Source organism: Vipera ursinii (assembly GCF_947247035.1).
Source record: "Vipera ursinii genome assembly, chromosome: 3".
NCBI classification, from domain to species: domain Eukaryota; kingdom Metazoa; phylum Chordata; class Lepidosauria; order Squamata; family Viperidae; genus Vipera; species Vipera ursinii.
The window spans coordinates 62,121,065-62,127,064 of record NC_139516.1 but is presented as its reverse complement, the minus strand read 5'-3'; the positions used below and the strand labels follow the sequence as shown (position 1 = coordinate 62,127,064).

Here is a 6,000-nt window from a genome sequence, read left to right as displayed (position 1 = left end):
CTCCGTGAGCTGCATTGGTTGCCAGTTGTCTTCCAGGTGAGATTCAAGGTGCTAGTAATGGTGTTCAAAGCCCTCCATGGCATGGGGCCGGAGTACCTCAGGGAACATCTGCTGCCGGCATCAAGCTCCCTGCGCCCTGTGCGTTCCCACAGAGGGCCTCCTCAGGGTGCCACCGGTCAGAGAATGCCGACTGGTGGCCCCCAGGGGGAGATCCTTCTCTGTGGGCGCCCCGGAGCTATGGAACCAGTTACCGGTTGAGCTCCGGACGGCGCCCGATCTGCGCTCCTTTCGCCGCGATCTGAAAACATACTTGTTCGAGCAAGCCGGCCTGGCCTGAGGGGGGATTGGTGGGGGTTTTTTATCATTTTTTATTGGGGTTTTTACTATGTATCAATTATATTTTAATCGGGCATGTATTTAATTATCTTTTAGTTTTTGTAAATTTCTGTGTTTTATTCTTGCCCTGTACACCACCCTGAGTCCTCCGGGAGAAGGGCGGTATAGAAATATTAATAAATTAAATTAAATTAAATCTATCTATCATCTATCTATCTATCTATCTATCTATCTATCTATCTATCTATCTATCTATCATCTCACTTAACCAATAATGGGCAGGGAGATTTGTTTATATATGAACGATTATGCAGTTTCTTGGCTACATGCTTGCAAATCCGTAAGTAGATAACGGTGCTTTCCTTTTACAAAAAAACACAAGCATTGAACCCAGCTTTTATTATTGCCTATTTTCCTTCGCACTTTCCGTGGGGCTAGAAGTAGCTACGAAGGCAAATGAAGTAGGAGAGCAAATTAAACCCAGGGAAGAATTCTGGGCCGACGCGAGAGCCGCGGACGCCCTCGCGCAGAGGGGCGAGATAGCAGCAGTCGCTCCGGCAAGAGTAGCAGCTCCTGGCTAGGCGTGTTTGTGTGTTTTTTGTGTTTGTGTGTGTGGAGGGGGGGGGTTATCTTGTTTTGGAGGCCTCCTGGGTGGAAAAACAATTTTCCCCCTGAGCGAGGAGGAGTCCCCTCCCCCCCTTCTGTAGTTAGGGAAGCCGCCCGACTGTCTCAGCCCCGAGGTAGCCCGGCAGAAAGAAGTCACTGCCGCTTCCTCTTATCTCCCTCTCTCTCTCTCTCTCTTTCTCAGGCCGGTGTTCCCGTTCTTTCCCTTCCCCCACAATGCAGTGCGCGCCGCGGCTGACATGGCGGCCGGCCCCGATTGAGGCGCTCGCGTCTGGGCCTCCAACTGCCGGAGCAAGGCATGGACGGGGACGCGGCCGGGGCAACCCTGGGGTGACAGCCAGGTATTTGCGTCCCGGGGGGGTGGGAAAGAAGGGAGTCCAAGGCGATCTGTCCGCTTCTGCCAAACGCTCCTGCCTGGCTGGCTCTTTTCCTTCTTGGGGGTTGAAGTAATTTTCGGGGGGGGAGGGGGAGGAAAGAGGGGCTTTTTCGCCCCCTCCTCCTTTAAAGCGGTCTCGGAGGGTCTCTGGTTAGGTGGCGTATCCGGAGCCCCCCCCCTCTGCCCTGTTTCCCCAGAGGTCTTGGCCAACTCGGGTCTTGGGAACCTCACTTTCGTTTCCCAGCTTTTGTTTCCAGGGGCGGGGAAGGGAAGGTTAGGTTTCGAATCAAAAGGCCCGAGCGAAGCCGTCCGTCCATGCCTAACGAGAGAGTTGTTTGGGGGGGAGGGGGGGGGCTCGGGGTGGTGGTGGTGGTGGTGGTTAGTTAATGGTGAGCCTGCAGAATATTGAAAATCGCCGCTTTTGACCTGCACGTGTACTTTGAGGGCTCGTGGGGGGGGGGAAACATTTATCCCGTGGAAGACGCCGTGCAGATTGTGGGGAGAGGGGGGCGGGATTATTTTTATTTTAATTTTTTGTATTTTATTTTAATCCCATTTATATTCCGCCCTTTTCCGAAGACTCTCAGGGCGTCCTATGAAGAAGAGTGGCGACTTTGCGACAGAAAACTGATTTGAGAAGGCTACTTGTAGGTTTTGCTAGGAGAAGAACTCCTGAGGGGTTATATTATATATTCGAGGGCTTTTTCGTTTCAACTGTAGGGTTTTTTTTAACGTGTTGATTTTAAAATTGTAGGTCCCCGGAAGGCCCCTGACAGCAGAATAGAAACAAATGGGGGGGGAGGTGTCTATAAAGAATTCCATGAACAAAAATCAGACCCCTTAAGGGAGCCTATTGTGTAAAATACGGATTGTGCATTATATTTAAAGTTGTTGATGTGTTAAGGCAGGGGTCTTCAAACTTGGCCCTTTTATGACTTGTGGACTTCAACTCCCAGAATTCCTCAGCCAGCTTTGCTGGCTGAGGAATTCTGGGAGTTGAAGTCCACAAGTCATAAAAAGGCCAAGTTTGAAGACCCCTGTGTTAAGGTTTCTGGCCTTCTGCCATAGCCTTACTTTGTTTTCTCTTTAAATATTCTCGTAATAATAATAATAAAAAAGTTTTCCTGTCTTCAACCAGTGAAAAGGCTAATTATCTGCATTTTGCAAACAGGAAAACTGAGGCATCCCACTTCACCAAATGTTACAAATTTACCTCATGCCTGCTTTGTACACCACAAAAACCCTAGGTAAGGAGTCCTGACTCTGAATATAATAGTAAGAGTTTGTGCATGTATTTGTTTTCACTGCATCAGGTGAAATGGCAGTGGCCAATTTCACAGTCAAGCCATTTTTTTTTTGAAAAAACAAAATGTTATATGGGCATGCTTTTACTTTGTGCTCCTGCTTAATGTTAATTCACTGTAATATTCTTTAACCATATAAAGATATGCAGAACATTTTTAAAATTGCAGAGTTTGTGTCAACACTTTCTGAGTCAGTATTCTCAATGAGGTTTTTTTTTCCTTAAGTGATAGCCCAACACAGAACTAGGGAAACAGTGCCTAGGTTGAACAGATCTGAATTTTTCTGGCAGTATCCCTCTAATGTATACACTTTATAGGAACATACATGAGCACTTCTGTGCTAGAAAAAAAGCAGTAATAATTTAAGGGTAGGTCATTTGCTAAAATAAGGATATTACTGTAACAGAACAAATCATTTTGAAATTTATAACTGCATTTTTGACAGCAAGTAAATTGGCATGTTGCAATGTGTATTTTTTTATTAAAATACACAAATGGGAACAAAATACAAAATTGATTATATCCTTTGTGTGATATTATTTGGCTGTATTAAGGCATGCAGTAAGTAGTACATGCTGTGTAACATGTACATGTATAAAAAACCCTAATACAGACAACTCCTCATAAGAATTTTAAGAAATCTATGGGATCAGGCTAAAATACTGTATTGTGTATCACATAATAGTTAACTAAATGTATTCAAGAAGTTCAGATGCATATATGGAAAGGTAATAGCTTCCCAACTCAGTTTTTCCTAGCTGCTATTATTTAAAATATATTGCCTATGAATCAGACATTAACCTAGTTATTAATAATCCTATATTCTATCTTAAAACTAAAATTAGTAGACATCACATCTCATAGTAGCAAATGTAATTTTATTATTCCTTGTATGAAAAGTGTTTCTAAAGCTATTTCCCAATTTCAGGATGTTAATTTTGCAATAAGTTCATGGCATTTTTATAATTCCAAAGACTAAAGGAATTTAAGCAAAATCAGGTTAACTATGTGATAATATGCATGATTGTCCACTTTCAGCAAGAAATCTTATGACAATTTGAGTTGGATTTTTCCTACAAGTGCTGTTTTTCAAAAAATAATAATAATGGAGAAGTCATTTCAATCCCTTTACAAACTGTGCTTTTTAAGTGATAAGTTTAATATACTTTCTACAAATCCTCTTGTATAGGTTATTCTGAGACAATTTGTATAATATGTTTATACCACTGTACCTTATATGGTCTTTAATTTTCAGAAAATAGTTGCTCCATGTTCAAAAATATGCTAAGATCTATCTCAGTAGCTGAATTTACTAGTTGATTAAGTAGTAGTATTGGATTGGTAAAACCTGTCTATTATAGTGTATCTTTGGATATTAAACAAAATAAAGCAGTTCTTTCAGGTTACTGTATATACTGATGAGGAATCCTTTTAATATTATTGATTTCCAGAAAAAATACAAAAATTCTTAAAACAACAGCAAAAGTCAATTTAAATAAATCAATATAAAACAAGGGCATTTACAATTAACATCTTTAAATAGGAAGAAGTATAAAAGTATTTCAAAAAATCTGTATAATTATGAGCAAAACCTATAGCCAAAAGATAACAAAATCTAATATAATCCAACAAAGCTGTGCATTTAAATATGAACCTGGGAAAGAAGACAGTATATAAACAGTGAAATAAATATTAATATGTTAAAGAATGGTAGATCTGATTTTAAAAACAAAATTAACATATAGGTGAAAAGTGCATCAGCCTCACTCATAACTTCCCTTTCTGTGATAGGTCACCTCTACTAATACTTCTGTCAGAACTGAGAACTGAATTAGTGGTATATCCTTTATATATCTTTCTAAATACAGTCTTCCCTAGTTCGTTCTTTATGAAAGAAAGGTCTAACATGGCTATTTTCGTTTCTAGTTTGGCCTCTCTTTGTTATCTTTCACTCTTCGAATTTCTTCATGAAATCTGAATCATTTTGCACCTTATTTTGAACAGTTAATTATCAATTGGACAATCATTTACAACTTAATCCAGTAGCAGTGATAAATAGCTCAATTCTTTTAGCCTTAACCCAATTGTATTTATGTACAGATTGATAAACTCTTTGTTATTCATGTATTAAAGTATTGTTTAGGATTTCATACATTATTATTTAATATATAGTAATAGCTTTGGGGTATGGTGCTTTGCATTGCTTGGGGTAGTTAGCTATTGGCTGAATTGCTTTGTTAAGCAGAAATGACACCAATTTGAGCAGACCATCTGTCTCCTGCTCAGGAATGCCTGACCATAAAGGTGATGAGCAAGCCTCTGATACCAAGTTGTTTAGTAAGGAGGAATGTTATTGATAAGATAAAGGTCTTAGTCTATCTTGTAACCTTTAGCTGATCTGTATTACTAAGACCCGTTGAAGATCTATGCAGGATGTTTCTCTTAATGATTGGTTTACAGTGTGTGCTTCCATGATTGGTTCATGGCAATATATGCTTTTCAAAACTGTATAAAAAGGGTCCAATCCAAAGCAGAGGTCTGCCCATTTGGAACTTGCTTTTGGGTAACTCCTTTACTTGCAAATAAAATATTTCCTTTCTACCTGTCTGGTGTGGTTCATTGCAGGTAAAATGATCCAAGCTTTCTGGGACTACAAGATCTTGGATTTGTGTGTGTGTGTGTGTGTGTGTAATTTTTAGGATCTGATATGAAATCCTGAGGATGGTAGGTGACTTGAGGGTGCCCCCCCCCTAATATCTTTATTTTAACTTTGTTTTAATTTTAATTTTAATCTGTTTTTAAGTAGGTTTTATACTGCTGTATTTTTATTGTAAACTGCCCAAAATCATTTAGGTGAGATGCTTGATTTAGAAATTTGTTAAAGAAATAAACTGTATTTAGGAATTAGTATTTAGGTAATCAGATTATTGCTACTGATGTGTACAAATATGACTCTTAAAAATATTCTTATCTTAAAAGCAAAATATTTAAAACCATTATTATTTATGTTAAATCTAAAACTATATGATTTCATTTACTTATTTTTACTAGTTTGCTTGTTTATCCAATGATAGTTTGCAAAATATTGAATTAGAAAAATGTTCTGATTTAAATTAAGAAGCTTCTGAGTTAAGAGTTTTCATTGCCCAATTTAACAAACTAATCTATAAAAGTTATATTAATTTTATGTATATTAATTTTGGCTATGTAAATGCCAGAATTTTTTATAACAAGGATATGAAGTAAAATAATCGGTAGAAAGAAATTAATTAATATACTTACTATATTTGTACAAGTGATATAACACTTGAAAAATATTTACATTGAATGTCTTTATTTCAGATATTTATTTATTTTTTA

The 6,000-nt window shown here is 38.5% G+C and overlaps 1 protein-coding gene across 2 annotated transcripts in view; it reads left to right on the top strand.

Moving 5' to 3' along the window:
- The first annotated feature begins 1,194 nt into the window (after positions 1-1,194).
- TUT4 (terminal uridylyl transferase 4) overlaps positions 1,195-6,000 on the top strand; it is a 42,902-nt gene continuing 38,096 nt past the window's right edge. For both annotated transcript variants that reach the window (XM_083358674.1, XM_083358675.1), the window contains exons 1-2: positions 1,195-1,301; positions 2,508-2,583. The gene's annotated coding sequence lies outside the window, so the exon portion shown is untranslated. The remainder of the gene's footprint in view (positions 1,302-2,507; positions 2,584-6,000) is intronic.